Below are 18,195 nucleotides of genomic sequence, written 5' to 3'. Positions count from 1 at the left end.
GTTATTTAAAGGGACCACCCTTATACAGTCAGTTCTCAAAGGGTTGTTGAAACAGAAAGGTCTTCAAGTGTCTGTTGAACAAGAGTAGAGATTATGTCATTTTTAAAAAAAATGTTGTGAACTTCTTTGCATCTCAATCATAGAAATGATTGATACAATAGAGGAAGGGGAAGTAGTAGTAGTGAAGTAAAAATTTAAAAGTTAGGCATGTCAATTGAGGAGGGTCTTGCCTGGTTAGCTATGCTAACCACCAATATTTCCTGAACAGAGAGATCCACCAGGGTGAGGACAAACAACAGAGGCTCTTTATTTGCGATCAGCAGAAAGGATGCAATGTACAGCAAAGATTCTAAAATGTACAAGCATAACTAACCATATTGGAACATGTAACCATTTTTATAAAGTAAAAATCCATGCATGAATATTCTCTCTGTTTAATTTTCCCTCCCTTGTCTGTGATTGGCTGAACATAGAGGCTGACCACTTGGGGAGGCTAATTTAACAAAATTTACGAGGCCATAAAAAAGACTCCAGCAAAGCACTCCAGCAAAACATGCGGGGAATGTGGAAGTACTTCATCAGTGTCGCAAATGGACGATGAAAGCGACAGCTCCCCTGGCGGCCAGAAAAAGTTAAATAGCCTCTGACTGTTTGTCTATTTCTGTTGTGTGTCTTTGGCATTGAATGTTTGTCATATATGTGTACATTGTAATCCGCCCTGAGTCCCCTGCGGAGTGAGAAGGGGGGAATATAAATACTGTAAATAAATAAAATAAATAATCTTGAAGCACAGCAGGACATTCCTGGAGATTATGATCTCTGCCCTGGGCCAGGCAGAGTTAAAGGAGTCAATGTTGCTTGCCTTTTTTTATGTTCTCAAAATATAAAATAGATTTCATTTTAAAAAAGGTGGGAGGAGGGAGACAACAGAGAAAGTGAATCAAATTAGTTACTTTTGAATATTGTCCATTTTTAACTAGTGTCCAAGTTATGTGTAGGTGCGCATATCTGGATCTGCAGAGGTATCAATTGATCTTTCATAGTCCCCTTTTCAGCAGATTAGCCCATCCTGCGAGTACAGGAAATTCCTCCAGGAGGTCAACAAAGGGGTGATGACCCCGGTGTCTTGTCCAGGCAGAAATAATAATTTAATTGATATATTAGATCAGATGGGCATAGATATATAGAAGAAGCTGAGGTAGGGGATAAAAACATGCAGGAGGCTGCATAAATGGAAGCTGCAGAAACAGAAACAAATAGACACATTGGGGATAGAAAAGGATACAATTTATTAAAAAGAGAAATTGGGGCTGCTCTATGTGAGGGATCCACTGCTGTGGACCCCATTCAGATGTGCACTAGTATGCATATTTATAGGTTTTTAATAAAAAGGAATAAAAGCATATATGGGGAGAATGGCTTTTGGGGATCTGCTGCTGTTGGTCTGTCAAGAAGGGGACCCTTTGAAGAGCAAGAGAGAGAGACAATTTCACTTGTTTTAACACAGGTGTCCTTAATAGACTTGTCCTTGGTGGACTATAAATCTTTTGGGGGTGTGGGGGGGGGGGTGCTGTGTGTTACAACAGTAGTAGTACTAGTACTAGAGTCTGGGAAAAACAACTAAGAAAGTTCTCTCCCCTGTTTCGACTAGATGTGAATGTAAGCCCCCTTCCACACTGCTCCTATATTTCAGGACCTGTTCCCAAATTATCTGGCAATGGAGACTCATATAATCCATTTTAAAGCAGATAATATGGGGTCAGATCCTGGGATAAAGGGCAGTGCAGAAAGGCCCCAAGATAGGTGGAATGGAGAGAAGGACCTCCCTAGAAGACTCCAAACTATGGGCAGCTACATGAGGGGGTAAACAGTATTTCAAATAACGTAGATCTGAGCTGTCCTTTTGTATTAAATTTATCAATAGTTTAAATTTGTTTCTATAGATATTGATCAGCATCTTACATGTGATTTACATATCTGTAAGCACCATTGTTACAGTACTATACAGTGAATACCAGCCTGCTCCACACTTACTAGGAAGCAATATCTGTCATAGAAGATTCTGGCCATAACAATTATCAGAGCATTTTAAATTAGGAAATAAAAAGATACAGTTCACTAAATAGTGTGCAAAAAATTCAGTGACAGCAACCACTCTAAAGCTGGATCTATACTGTCCTATATCCCAGGATCTGATCCCATATTATCTGCTTTAAAATGGATTATATGATTCTCCAGTGCCTTATAATCTGGGATAAACATATAATCTGGGATCAGATCATATGATATAGAGCAGTGTAGAAGGCTTGATCTTCTTAGCCCAGATTATCTGGCAATGTAGACACATATTATCCACTTCAAAGCAGATAATTTGGGATCAGATCCTGGAATACAGGGCAGTGTAAAAGGGTTATAGAGATGTTGTCCATGGTTATCTCTCACAAAAGTCTCTAGTATAAAGCTATTTTTTTCCCATGGGGATTCATGCTGAGACAACTGGATAATGCTTCTCTATTGTCATTCTTTTCTTTATTCTAATATATGCATCTTATTGCATATTGCATTTTAACACCATTTCTACTAATGTATATAATTTAGTGTGACCATCCTTTAACTGATAACTGATTTTATTGTATTTATTAATTTGGAAGACAAAGATTAGCTGACGCCACATTAAAATATGAACTGGAAAGAAATCTTCTCATTCCTAATCTACTATACTGGAAATGCTTTTGTGTTATTTCCTGCCCACTGTTAGCAATTCTAATTTCCATAAGTGTATCCTTCCTGTTTAGCTTGCCAAGATATTTCTTTGTTGTTCCCTCCTCTTGTAACCAGGCCTGGAATCATTAAAAATATATCTAGATATTTTAAAGGATTCCCATTTTAATGACCTTGGCATTTTTTTAAATTTCCCAACCTCCTTCTAATCAAACAAATGTGTTTTTTCTTATGATATTATTGTTATCTGAAAAAAATCAATAAGCTGTTTAAAGGAGGAGTCCATAGAAACTGTTCACAATCCTCCAATATATTCGATATTTGTAATGGTACTCATTTCATTCTTATTTCACTGATCCAACGTTCCAATTAAAAACATTCAGTAGCCTTGGGCAATGATCCCCGCACTATATTACTACAATGGGAATATTTACAGCTCCACAGAGAATATTCCCCCAAGCATGTGTTCAGTAAATGAACATTGACAGAAAGGTCTTGCCCTTACTTATGAGCATTGATGTGCTGATTTCTGGATTCACCATTTCCAGTTATCGGGCAGGTTTTACAGCTTTTCACAAAAGTGTTCTGAGTATGATATGTTGCCCAGAGATCAGAGTGTTATGTGTGTAACATTTATTAAAAAAAGAAGTGCAGTGTTTCTGCTTCTTTTCTGTTTCATTCAGAAATTTCAAGATACCAATTTTATCAGATGCAATGTATAAAAGGAAGGCTTGTCTAATGAAAAAGCCAGGGATACCTCCCATTTTATGGAAAATCACATTCTAACTTGTGGATGTTGGGTCTCCAATACTACCTTCCCTTCATTATGGCTTACAATAAGTTTGTATAAATCACAGCTAAATTCATATTACACAAAATGGGGAGGGGGGGAACCACAATTAAGCAAGGAATTATATTAAAAGCAGACGCATTTAAAACATAAATATAAAAAGATGATAGCACATAAATTTAATTAAACCCTTCTTTCAGATTATTTGAACCTAAACAAAAATATTTTTGCCTGCCAGCTGAACCTTTTATAGGAGGAATTTTGACAGCCTGGAAGCAGCCACCAAGAAGGTTCTCTTCCATGTCCTTAGCAAATATACCTGTGATGGTGGTGAGACCAAAAGAAAGCCTTCCTTCAAAGATCTTAAAACTTTAGCAGGCTCATATAGAAATATATAGTCTGCCATTTAGAGCTGTAGAGGTCATAGCCACCACAGTGCCATAGGTCCACAGTGGAATATACTGTATTTATGCAAATACAGTATGCCATAGGTCCACAGTGGAATATACTGTATTTATGCAAATGTAAGGCACATCTTTTCATCCAAACGAACATACCAAAATTGGGGTGCACATTATATTTGCATCAAACGGTAAAGTGCGGATGAGGAAACTCGTGCCAGCCTCCCTGCCTGCCCAAGTTGCCGCAGCCTTCACCTGCTCCTCCTTTGGGTCTGGCTCCCTTTTTGCTGTCAGATGGTGGTGGGGATGGAACAAAGAGAGGAGAAGGAAGGAAGGAAGACACGCGGGAGAGGAGGGAAAAAGAGAGATATGCACACACACCCTTCTTGGAGGAAGAGGACGAAAGGAAAGTGACCCCTCAGGAAGCAAAGGGAAGGAGGAAAAAACAGAAGATTCGTCTGAGAAGCAGAGCTAGGGGAAGGGTGCCCCATAGGCCCTCAAGTCAGGCCCCACCTTGCCCAAGGCATCCCACCTCTGCCTTTCAGACAAGGGTTCACCTCCAGTCAAGTCCCTGGCCCCAATTTGGAAGGTATGGCTGCCCTTTACCTTGCCCTCCTCTCTTGGCTTCACCCCACAAACCTGGCTTAGCCTGTTCTTGGGAGGCCTTTCAAGCTCACCAGGATCCTATGCCATAGGTCCATCCTTTCAACATACCCAGGATCTTATGAGAGGGGTCCAGGAGGGAGGGAGGCTCTTTTGTTGCCAGGACCCCGTCCAGCTATGGAGAGGAAAGGAAGTGAAGGCACCGGGGCACTTTTAAACCTTCTTTCTGTCCTTTTCACCATTCCCTCCCTTTCTTTCTCTTTCTCTTCCATCCTTCCCTCCCTCTTCTTTCTCTAACTGCTAGTCCAGCTAGTCCAACGCTCGGCAGCCATGATACTAACAGGAGCAGAGCGCAGGGAGCATACAACTCCTCTGCTGCACCAGCTCCACTGGCTGCCAATTTGCTACCGGGCTCAATTCAAAGTGCTGGCGTTGGCCTATAAAGCCCTTAACGGTTCGGGCCCAAGCTACCTATCTGAACGTATCTCTGCCTATGAACCCACCAGGACTCTAAGATCTTCTGGGGAGGCCCTGCTCTCGATCCCACCTGCATCACAAGCACGGCTGGCGGGGACGAGGGACAGGGCCTTCTCTGTGGTGGCCCCTCGGCTGTGGAGCGCCCTTCCCTTGGACATTAGATCAGCTCCTACGTTAATGGTGTTTCGAAGAAAACTATAAAACCTGGCTGTTTGAACAGGCATTCGGATAAACAGTGCAATGAATACGATGAATATAGGAACGGAATTATAGACGAATTGGATCACGATTCTAGTTACGAGACGTTAATGTGTTGTTATTGATGTGTCATTACTTTGTATATTATGCTCTTAATGGTTTTTAAATTGTATATTGTTATGATTGTCTTTTTGCTCTTGTTGTGAACTGCGTTGAGTCGCCTACGGGCTGAGAAACTGCGGTATACAAGCAAAGTAAACAAATAAATAAATAATAAATAAATAACTGCCCCTTTTCCTTCTTAAACTTTTTTTCCTTCTCTAATCCTTTTCTTTCTTCCTTTCTTCTTTTCCTTCCTTCCCTTTCCCTCTATCTTGTTTTTCTTCCCATCTTTTCCTCCCTCCCTCCTTCCCTTCTTCTTTTCTTTTCCTTTCTTTTCCTTTTTTACCTTCTTTCGATGCTCCATCCATTTTCTTTCTTCCTTTGCCTCCTTTTTTCCCCTTTCCCTCCTTCCAATTTCCCCATCTTCCTTTCTTTCCCATTTTCTCATTAAGTGTTACCTGATTCTCCGGTGTAACTTTCCATTGCTGGAAGATTTAGTGATCTAACGCTTTTTTATTTTTTAAAAAGAAATACTAAGCACATAGCAACTGTAATGCACACCTTTTCAGAACAAGTTACAAAGAGTGCACTGTTTGCCGCTGTGCATTACATTTGCCAGCAAATACTTTTTTGGTTTCAGGGTTTTGAAAATTGAGGTACGCATTAGATTCAATGATGTACTAGATTTGAGTAAATACTGTGTATCCTCACCATACTGAGAGAAGTCTATGAGCCTGGCCAGGCTTTTATCTAGGTTATCATCTACAGTGGGTGGAAATCCAGTTTAATATCAGTTCAAACCCTAACATGGCACACAGTATTCACTCCCTCCCAAATAACTGATACCATAAATAACCTGTTTTCCTCCATTGATTTTTTTGCATGTATACTTCTGGGTTAGACTTGTGATGGACCATAAGGGTTATAATTTTGATTTCTGTATTTTTCCCCTGGTATGGGGAGAATATGTGCTTCTCAAATAATTGAGATCATGGGTGTAGCTTGCAAATACGATATGTCAACCTTACGATACCTAAATCTTGCCCACATTTTATCTCATAGCCCTGTTGGATGGACAGTCCCACAGTTTTCATTGCTATTTGCAAGCAAAAGGTTTCCACATTGTACTTTCTCAACATTTTATGTTTCCACACTTATATTGCTATCATTTTCAACATTCTTTGTCTCCCTTTACATATGACTATATATGTATCAACCACATGCAAACTTGAAGTACATACTACATAGATTAAAATGATCAATTTCCATTTGGTTGGACAAATGTTTCGGAGTGAGTGGCTCACCTTTCAACTTGTACACACCTATCTGCTGTATAATTGCCACCCAAAGGTATTTATAGTCCCTGAGTATATATTTATTACTACAAGGCAATATATTTAGCAGGCAACTTTTGTATGTTGTAAGTATTTACAGCAGTGTGTGTGTGTTTTAACAAGTAGCTACATCAGTTATCTGGATGTTTGGGCGATCTATTGAAAGGAGCATCAATTTCTCCCAAATGGCCCATTAAATCAACCGTTGTGGATAGAATTGCCTCTTAAGTGTCACATTCTACCACCCAAAAGCAAATAAAAAGTAGATGCTTCTTTGTCTGAACATGCTCACTACAGGAAAGAGAGCTTAATGCAAGGGATTATGTATATATTTTCCATCTAGCACTCCATCTTCTCATGTCATGAGGCAAATTGGTAAATAACCTCAGCATGGGGCCTTCAGTGTTGCATTAAATACAACAAAGAGCTTTTAGCTGCTCAAAAAGTCTTTTTTTTAAAAAAAATGCTTAATAAATATTTATTTCATTTCAAATCCTGCTGCTATGGGGAAGATAATGAACTATACTGTAAATTGTTATTTTGCAACATTCATCAAATACACTATATGAGCAGTTTGTATGTATTCAAGAGCATTAAGAACCATGTTGCTGAATGGAGATTTGTCCCCTATTTTTTAAAAATGGCAATTTATGCAAAATTAACTTCTCCTGGGAAGACGACTCTATTCCACATGGTGGGATGGGTATGCCAGTTTATTGTTCATAAAGACACTGGAAAATCATGTAATCCAGAATTCTAGAGCAACAACTTGTGTTCAAATCTCCTTTTAACATTGTATTGAAGATGTAAAGGACTTTAATAGCAACTGACAATAGCAACAAGAAATGGGAGAGATGCAAATACAAGGAAACTAGAAGTTTAGAAATAACTTTGAAGGAGGAGGAAAGATTACATTTAACAAAATTTCATGTTCTATTTTTACAGCCATATCTGATGGTAGAGAAAATTGTGTACCTCTAAAAGCTTTGCTACAGAACTACAGGTGTGAGTATTGCAAGCCAGGCTTGTATGCTCATCTGGGATCAAGTCTTTGGTCAAGGGTGTTTTTCTGTTTGCCAACCTGCCATTAAGCTGTAGCACTTTTAACCCATGTGTGATGAATTCCCTACCTATTAGGCTAGGAAAAGCCTAGAGAAGCAGGCCCAGGAAGTTTGTCAGTCTTTTGGAAAGGGTGCCAGGGGGTATCTATTTTAGATCTCATTTCCTGAAGGGGGCATGCTTAGGAGTATCTTAGCGGGAAATGAGGGGAGATAGTGATTGGCTGGGAGAGAGTGGGCAGAGCTTAACTTCGAAAAGGGGAAAAAAGGTGACTTTAAGGGGTGTTTTAAAAACCTGTCAGCTCAGATTGGGTGTCAGAGAAGAAAGAGTGAGGGTTTTTTGGAGAGGAGAAGAGAATAGTGAGGAAGCCTGAAGTTGGTCAGTTAGCTAGCAGAGATAGCTAGTGAGAAGATTTTACAGCTATTAGGGAAGATAGCTGGTGGAGAAGTGTAGAGATAGATCCAAGAAGGGACTATTTGTGGCGGAGTTTAGAATTACTTTCAGAGAAGAAATCCTGTCAGTAATTTTTGGAGGGATAAAGGGAGGTTATGTGCAACTAAGTTTGAACTGCTTAAAGAAACCATACGCTTTTAAGTCAATACTTCAGAACAGCTAAGCTTAATGCCTGTTTTATTCAAGTTCTCTTAAATAAACTTCATTCTTTTATTGTTCACAACATCTGTCTCATGTGTGCTTCTGTGGGAGAAGTGCTAAAGCAATCTAGTGAAGTAATCAAAAGTCTTATTTATTTATTTACAGTATTTGTATACCGCTTTTCTCACCCCGAGGGGGACTCAAAGCGGTTTACACATAAGTAATGGCAAGATTCAATGCCAGTACAAACAATTACAATTATACACTACAATTAGACATAAATCAAGCTAAAAACTGTGCACCCACAAGCAATAAAACAATCATTAAAACAATAAAACAGTCTCGCCCGTCGAATCGCCATTCCAGTCATTGTCTTTCTGAAATGCTGCATATATTTACTTCTACTGCCTGAAGGCCTGGTCCCAAAACCATGATTTAAATTTTTTCTAAAGAAAATCAAATGGTGGGAGGGTATATTTTAAAGAAGTAATCAAAAGTAATCCTTTCAATGTTACCTCAGAACACAAGCCTGAGTGCGAATTCAGCACATTCTAGCCTAGAAATACCTCAAGTAAGCCAAGGGCTTAACTTTGCTTTTAAGTTTGGTGGTGGCCAGAGTTCTTTCAAAAGGTTTTCCGGTCAGAAGAAGAAAGTTCCAGCTTGTTACAGCTTCTGCTTATGATTTTTAATTAGAGAAGCCACATTCCAGATACAAGTGGGATACAGTTGGTGGGATTTTATTCTCAAATAAAGCTTCAATACTTTATAATTGGGGTCAGCTTATGGGATTTTTACATTTAAAAAGCCTCTATCTATTATAATTGGTGTTCAGCAGTTGGGATTTTATTCCCAAATAAATCCTAATCCTTTATACCATAGTACCTATTGCTAAGACTATTAAAATATTTGAAGTGGCAGATAATTTGTTGTCAACCAATAGCCTGTGGATCTATCCTCTCCTTGGTGATAGAGATATCCTCCACTTATTATGGATGATGATAGCACACCTGAACTCATATTCACCAGCAACTAGTACTGATAGGCATACCAAGTGGATATAATATATAATCAGCATGGCTAGTTTTCCTATATTCTTTAACCTCTGGTATTCCAGCATAAATGCTTTAGCCCTTTTCTACATCTCTAGCATTTTATTGCCTCAGAATCTTCCTAGATATTACTCTTTCTTTTTTCAAGCACTTAGAAATTGTAGTGAATGGTGGTGGCCCTATTTTGTTAACTGAGAAAGATTTCTGCTTAAAAGTAGGCCTGTGCGGTTTCGTTCGTTAATTCGTTATTTCGTAATTAAATCGTTATTTTTACCATATCCGACGCGATTTCAAAACATATTTTCAAACCCGGAAGGGTTTAAAAATATCGAAACAGCAGCCCCATTTTTTTTACGAGCTTCAGCTCGTGTCGTTAATGGGATGGAGGCTGCTGAGTGCTGCTGGTGCCTGGGAGCCAATCCGGCGCTCCCAAGCACCCCAGCAGTGCACCGTGGCAGGAGCCGATTGGATGGCGCGCGCGCGCTCACAACCGGCCTCCGCGCGCCATCCGGCTCGGCTCCTGCGCCCTCCTCCTCCTCCTCCTCCTCCCAGCTGTGTTGCAGGAAGTGTCAGGAGGAGGAAGAGGAGGAGGAGGGCGCAGGAGCCGGAGCCGGATGGCGCGCGGAGGCCGGTTGTGTGAGTTTTCAGGGCTGTATGTATGACATGTTCCAGAAGCATTCTCTCCTGACATTTTGCCCACATCTATGGCAGGCATCCTCAGAGGTCTGTTGGAAACTAGGCAAATGGAGTTATCTAATATCTATGGAATGTCCAGGGTGGGAGAAATGAAAGCCATTCAATGCTAATCAAGGTGACCATTACTGCAACATTCACACTTACAAAATGTTTTGTAAATATTTACGAAATTTCATAAATAACAAAACATTTTTTTGGAAAGTTTTGTAAATATTTTAAATATCGAAACAAAAAAACACCCCAATTACAAATCGATTTTAGAAACAAATTTTTTCTTGATCAAACAGGCCTACTTAAAAGGTCAATTTACAACTGGGAATAGAATCCAGATTATGACTTTCCATCAAGATATGGAAGTCCTCCCTCTTTTGCTTCTATTATCTTTTTAGACTAGAAACTGGGCACTGCAGTTTGAATGACAATTAAAACATTGCCAAATTTTGAGATATACCACAATTTTCTAGATTTTATAGATGCTGATTTTTTTAATTATTTGTTTATTTTGCTTCTGGCAACTCCTCCTTTGGAGTTTCAACTTGAAAATTAACACTACAATTTGAATGACAACCAAAAAACACTTCATCAGATTTTGAGGCATTTGCCATGATGTCTGGTTGACTTATTACTGTCAAAATACATATGCATTCATTTCTGTTATTACAGATGTAATATTTATAACGTGGAAACCAAAATATTGGGGCATAATCTCAGGTTCCAGCTACTCTGGTGCACTCAATCAGTAGTCAAGCATTTTGATTGCCTTGTGACCAAGGGAAATTCGTCAGAGTGTGTAAGCTCAGCACTGATGTATGACCTCTGGAGTTCTGCCATAAATCATTCAGTTCACACAATTTTTGCTCACTGACTGCACAGAGATGACTTTTTCTTGTCACAGTGCTGTGTACAGTCTAGAACAAAAGCCTGAGTTCAAAGGCACAATAAAAAAAGATCACATCACTATGATTGTTCCTTACCCAAGCCTTGCTAAAAAAATATCTGATTGGTGCAATGTCCCAGATCAGTGGATTGATCAATGATCATTTACTATTAAGCTTGAAAACCGAGAACCCAGTCAACAATAAATCATTTATTCAGATTGCTGATTTTTGAACCCACATCAACGCCCATAATAATGCCTGAAAGTACCTGTCAAAGTTCATCCCAGGCCAGAACTTCTCATGTTACTTCTATGGTCTCTGAAAAGTTGAAATAAGCAAGTGGATCACTCAGGTGAAGTAATAAATAAAAGAAAGAGGGGCTTTGCAGAAAATATGTAATCTAGCCGTTCCTTGATTACTGATTTCTATTTTAGCATGAGTGTTTATAAATCCACTTCATCAGATGCAATATAGAGTAATATTGTTTTTCTCCCCTTCCTTTTTCTTTTTTGTGATGCAACAAATTACCACAGCTTCTTTTTTTATTTCTCTTGTGTGATCAAATAGTCCTCCTCCAAAGTATGGAAAAGACATTTTGCCAACATTGCATTACAAGCATTATATGATACTGGTGTGGTGCCAATGGTCACCTTAGTGCAGTAACATTCCACTGAGCCAACACTGCATTAGGAATAGGCTTTAAATGACATCAAATTTAAGAAGCTGCTCATAACTGGAGACAATTACCGGCAATTTGCTGAAAGAAAATTGTGCATGAAGTGGACACTGCCTTCCAGTTTCTACATTGATAGCAGCCAGTGCTCATTTGATCTTTTCTTGATTAGAGATTCAGCTTTCTCTATAGCAGCCTCTCAGCTGCATAGGAAAGTCAGGCTGGTTTTCAAGACAAAAGGTGCCTGAAGTTTTAAAATTTGAATGCAGAAGCAAACAAAACTGGCTGCTGCATCTTTTGCACTCATGGACTCACTTAGCAAAAAATAGAGGATATAGGCAGTGCACTAGACCCAGGAAAATGGGGTTAACTAGTAAGTGCTTCTTGGCAGGGAGTTGAACTGGATGGCCCACAAGGTCTCTTCCAACTCTATGATTCTATTATTCTAAGTGGCTGAGCTGGGGAAGCAGAGGTAACAAGTCAATATGCGGGGCAAAGTGGAAATGCTGAAGTGGAATACACAGGAATCGGATAAAAAGAATAATTGCAAGAAATGCTTTTTCTCTTGGAACAACAACAATTTTTTTTTTATAACCTGCCCCATCTTCCCGTAGGGACTTGGGTAGCTCACAGAAATAAAAAGGCAAATATTCAATAAGTAATACAATTTAAATAAAATACAATTCAAATAGTATAAAACAAATCATTATAAAAGCAATAATAACAACCATCCTATAAAGACATCCTCTGTCTAACTTGTTTTTTGCATACCTCTTTCTTTTGGCTAGGTGAACCTGACATGTAGTGCATCACTATTCATTTTCTATAGTTTAGAAAATGGTAGAGTCTGTAAAGAAAAGGATTAAGAACACAAGGTATATAGATATTTGACCCATACTTTTGTGATAAAGTGAGCTTCAGACAGGGTTGCCAGGTGAAATAAGTGTATTAGTAGCACTGTCGCTGAAATTCCCTCTTCTACGCATCCATTAAAGGGATAGAAATCCTATCCCTTGTTTCATCTGGTCATACATATGTTAGACAGATTTTTTTTTAAAAAAAATGTGCTGCTTAGGGCATCAGTGATAAGGAGATAGCTGGGTGATTTGTGAGAGATTATAATGATGTCCCCATAGCTATCTCAACGGGCACTACAACTAGCCCATTTATTCTGCTCACCTACAAGATGAATGACTGACCTAGTGTATCAGTGTGTCCAAGGGTTTTCCCAGCATGAGAGTGTGTAAAAGAAACATATCATAGATTTCAGAGAGGTAACACTTTCTATGTAATATAAGAAGAATGTGGACAATTTTACTCCGGCATTTTTCTTAGGCTAGGTGCTAACTTTGCAGAGTTCTGCAACCGACTCTCCTTTCCCCTCCATCCCAAACAAATAACTTTTTAATGCACCTGTCATTTCAAACGTCAGACCCGAGACAGGGTCAAGCTTGGAGCGAAATCAGCCTGCTCCTTCTTTGACCCACCATTCATCACTGCATTTATCTACAACACAAGCACCCCAGCTGGGTTCCCAGGGTAAGAACATACACATGCACACACACTACAATCTGACTACTTCTAGGTAGATCCCATTTCTCTGTTTCAGTGACTTTATTAATAGCGCTTGAAGGAAACAAGCCAGGGCCCTGATAGACAGCTTTGTACCAGCATTAGCCCACAAAGGAAAACTTGGGAAATCCTAATGCTGATCAGAAAGCTGGAGGGTAAATATGGATTTGAACCACTGAACAGATAAAGTTATTCCATGAGATTTTGTTTTTAAGAAGCCTGATTGTGTGAGAGAGCTCGTGTTCCCCATTATATACTGAAAGCAATATAAAATACAAATCTGTAAAGCATACAGATTATCATCCCTCCTACACTAATCCATGCATGTTAGATATAGGAATTGGGATAGCCAAAATATTACTATGGAGATTTCACAGTTGTGTTTTTATTTACCTGAAAAAATACAATAGGTAGCCTATTTTCAGGTAGCATAAGTCAAAACTGAACAAACTGCTTTGAGTTTCTGAAATCAATTAAAGTTATATTGTTGCCCCACAGAGGCCTAAATTCACTGAGTCCAGGACATCAGAAAGGCCATCTCCTCCCATTTGAAATTTCCCAGGGTTTGCTAATAACAATGGAGAACAACTCCAAGAGGATGGATTAATGAGCACATGAACTCACTTTTGTGTTAACAATATCTCAACTAAACACACATAAAACATACATATTATGTATAGATATTTGATTTTTACCTCGTTTTTCTTAGACACTTGAAATTTGCAAAGGAAGAAAGACCATTCAGAAAGCTACCAACCAGCCATATTCATATTGGGACAAGGAGGAGTTTGTCATAATTAAGAACATCATGATAGCCACCATGGGTTTCTCAAAAAATAAGCCATGCTAATCTTATGCCTTTGGCAGGAAGGGGGCAGAGAGAAAGGGAGGGAAGGGGAAGCTTTGTAGATGGGTAAAATGGTATGTGATGTAACGTATTTACTTGAATATAAATACCAAGCTGCTAGAGGACGATAATCTCAAATAAATAGCTATGGAGAATGTCCCATGGGCTTGCATGTCATCGCATCATAGAATAATAGAGTTGGAAGAGACCACATGGGCCATCTAGTCAAACTCCCTGCCATGCAGGGAAAGCATAATCAAAGTACCTGTGACAGATTGCCACCCAGCTTCTGTTTAAAAGCTTTCAAGGAAGGAGCTTCCACCACACTCCAAGGCACAGATAGCCATGTATAAATATGTGCAAGAGTATCATAAGGAAGAGGGAGCAGTCTTGTTTTCTCCTGCCCTTGAAACTAGGAGTAGGAGCAATAGGTTCAAATTACAGGAAAAGAGACTCCACCTGAACATTAGGGAGAATTTCCTGACCGTACGCGCTGTTCAACAGTGGAACTCTCTGCCTTAGAGTGTGGTGGAAGCTCCTTCCTTGAGAACTTCTAAATAGAGGCTGGATGGCCATCTGTCAGGGATACTTTGATTGTGCTTTTCCTGCATGACAGAGGGTTGGACAACATGATACATGTGGTCTCTTCCAACTCTGTTCTTCTATTAATTTCAAGGTCCCCAGCTCTGCTTCTTTAGAGTAAAAAAAAAAAGGATGATATCAAACAGAGAAATGGGCTTTATAAAGTGGCACATATACCTGTTCGAGCATAGAGTGGAATGAAAAATGGAAATCCCAGTTTTATGAGCTTTCAGGAAATACGGCAACTATTGCATATTTTAATGAAATAGTTGGTATATCTGTATGAATCTTTGTTTTGTTTCACGGTAGTCTCGTCACCAGCAAACTCTTGACATGGAATAAATGAACATCCTTCCTCCCTCTTTTTCAACCCACTTCAACAAGAAGGCACTCGTGGCCCATGCATTCCCATACTAATCAGAATAGTCATTATATAGCTGGACAATGAAGCAATGATCTAGTACCGTGTGTTCACATCAGGAAAAAAAGTTGGCAAGATCTACTTCGGACTATGCACTCAAAATGTGTGTGTGCATGTGTGTGTGTTTTCTTCATATGGCAAAGTTCACTGCAAAAATCACAAAAGGAATTTGTCACTGATCCACACAGGGAATTTAGGAAGCCCTACATTGACTATGGAGTCCATAGCTGCAATCATTCTTTTGCCATTTCCTTTTGTATCTTCTTGAGTTCGGTGACCTCATTACAAATCATTTGTTTCAACAAAAAGTTAGCTGCTTTTCCCCCTTCTTTCAGTCTTTATGGATTTTTGTCTTCTTTAGTTTGAGTTTCCCCCCTTTTTTTGTTTCTGTGCTTTTTCCTCCACTCTCAAGATGACAGCTCTTTTATCACCCAGAACAAGAATGCTGAGCCTGTTGTGTAGGCAAAACATTTGGAGCAGAGGAAGAGAGCATGCGTAGAGCAGAAAGGAGTGGAGAAAAGCCAACAAGCGAATTCCGTTAAAAAAAATGCCGACGTTCCTGTTTAGGACACACAAGCACCTGCACCTCTGCCCCCAGCAGTGCTTCCTAAAGACATTTCTATTGTTTTCATTACTATTTGTGACTTGATTATTAATAAATTGCCATTTTCCCCCTCATTGGCTCTAGCTACCAGGGGAACAGGCAGGTGCACCATGCTAACAATTAGCCCTTGGTAATGCATGCTTGGCAATAAAAAGTTGCCTTCAAGCTGCAAAGTTTACCAACTGGATTTTGTTTCTTACAAGTAATTAAGGGAGAACTTTTGCAAAATGGGGACCTCAGCAACCAAATGGACAAAAAGCTAAGTAACATGACCAGCCACCATGTAAGCCTGGTCTCCACTATACTAAATGCTTAAAATTAGAAATGCATGGTAACTCTCTGGAATTTGTCTGAAAAACATATGCAACATCTAGTTGAGTCCCCTTTGGGGTGAGAAGGCAGCATATAAATGTCATAAATAAATAGTTGGAATAGTTTCTATTCATATAATTAATGATAGATCTTTTTTTTAAAAAAATTAAAAAAAAACATTTTTAAAGTGTTATGAACTGCAATGAGAAAAATCCAGGACTGGCAAAGAATCCTCACAATTTGGGACTAATTTTATGCAAAATTCACACATGATTATTTTTGTGCAGAAACCTGCATTTTCTGCACAGAAAATTTCATTTCTTTCTATATCTAAACTAATATCAATACCCAACATTGCCTGACTTAGGCATTTTGTAATGCTATGTATGAGAAATACTCAATATTTGCCTTTTTCATTTTATGAATGGTCTCGTTAGGAAATGCATACTCATGTAATGGGACATTTTATTAAGTTGCACAGCAACTCTCATCAGCCTCAGATCCTGTCATCTGCTACTCCATCAGCCCCAGATTAGGCCAGTGTCCAACTCACGTAAGCATCAGATCTATATATACCAAAGAATTATAATACACAACTGTGGTTGCTATAAGTCAACACGTGACTAATTATGTGAAAATTAATGTTTTTCATTTTTATTTTTTTCTCTATAAAACTTTAGTAACTTATTACTTTAAAGTATTTTCACCTAATTTTCAGTCAAACCACCTAAAAAGCGGTTACTATATAAATGAAATCAGGCCACAGGCTCATAATAGAAAAGGGAAAGGAATGTGTATGTGGGGAGGAGGGGCAAACTACCATTATCTAGTGCAGTCTTCAACATTTGCTGCAGTTAGAGCTTCAGAAAACACACAGAAGTGGAAAAAAAAGAAATAATACTTTCTTTAAAACCTCAAAGAATACCTCTTTGTAGGAATCTCCAGGTCCACCAGCACACCTTTATCACCAATATAAGATTTTTTAAAAAGTTCAAAAATAAGTAGGACACAATGAAGCTACGATTTTGGATCACAACTCCCAGAGTGCCCAAGCCAGCATAACTATTGGCCACATTTCTTGGAGAATCCTGGAAATGGAGGTCCCCAAGAGTAATTTTCTAAGTTCTGGGCCATAACAATTAGGGAGGAACCATTAAAACTACAAACTCCCAAATGCCCTTACTTTCAAAATACTGTAAGAAAGATTCAACACTCACAGCAAGATATGCAGGTTTATGGATGAGTTCATGCAGATACAGGATCAAAGGTGGTACATGACTGCTGCAGAGCACAGTAGGGACCATCAGAGATTGAGAACTGGAGATTAATTTCTTGGATGGCTAGAGCCAAGGTTTAATAGCCGCCTCAGAGAGAACAGTGATTGAGTTCACTGCAACTGGAACCTACGGTTCAGGTCACACAAAAGCCAAAAAAAGAAGTTTTTCTGTGTGTCTCTTGCAGGACCAGAATCTAATGGCTTAACAAGGTGGTGTATCCACAAGACTCATTATGGAAGCAACTGCTAGTGAGCTTCTTGCTGCTGTGCTGGGGCAGGGGGTAGAAGCAAGAGAACACACCTTGTGTTCTTGGCAATTATATTTAGCTAATAATAAATATGCAAAACCATCTCTCTCTCTCTCTCTCTCACTCACTCACTCACTCACTCACTCTCTCATATATATATGTATGTAACCAAAGAATAGAGGGCATATTTTAATAAAAGAAAAAAAACTACAGAAAGTTCTACTTTGGGCCCTTCCACACAGCCATATAACCCAGAATATCAAGACAGAAAATGTCACAATATCTGCTTTGAACTGAGTTATCTGCCATATATTCCAATTCAAAGCAGATAATGTGGGATTTTATTCAGCTTAAGGAATGTAAGTCTTTTGGAACACACTAGTAAGACTTTGAACCTATGTGCATTGGTTTTTATAAGCAGCTGCACATGTCAGATTACAAGCTGGACAACCCATGTCCAGTTTGTAATCTGACATTTCGCCTCTTCTGCTCCATCTATAACAAACTGCTGTGGGAACCAAGAAGTAACTCCTGATCTTAGGTGACTCATACAGGAAAGAGCAACGAATGGGAGATTCAGAAGACGTATCCAATGAAGTTAAGGCTAGTAGCAAACAAAGGAGACAGGCAGGAAAAATTTGAAAACTTCAAAGATAAAACCAACTTTGCAATTAACTATACAACAGATTACTAGCAGTGATTAATTACTTTATGATCTGCTCTTAGATATCTTCAATGTGGTTGTCAGAGGAAAGAAG

At 39.0% G+C, this 18,195-nt stretch overlaps 1 long non-coding RNA gene across 2 annotated transcripts in view; it reads right to left on the bottom strand.

Moving 5' to 3' along the window:
- LOC132772609 (uncharacterized) overlaps positions 1-18,195 on the bottom strand; it is a 43,577-nt gene that overhangs the window by 2,715 nt on the left and 22,667 nt on the right. Inside the window, exon 2 of one of the 2 annotated variants that reach the window (XR_010909912.1) lies at positions 11,171-11,220. The exons of the other annotated variant lie outside the window; for it this stretch is intronic. This is a non-coding gene — a long non-coding RNA (uncharacterized lncRNA). The remainder of the gene's footprint in view (positions 1-11,170; positions 11,221-18,195) is intronic. 2 annotated transcript variants of the gene reach the window in all.

Source organism: Anolis sagrei, chromosome 4 (assembly GCF_037176765.1).
Source record: "Anolis sagrei isolate rAnoSag1 chromosome 4, rAnoSag1.mat, whole genome shotgun sequence".
Taxonomy (NCBI): Eukaryota; Metazoa; Chordata; class Lepidosauria; order Squamata; family Dactyloidae; genus Anolis; species Anolis sagrei.
The sequence above is the reverse complement of the archived record's forward strand: the minus strand, read 5'-3'. Positions and strand labels throughout refer to the sequence as shown.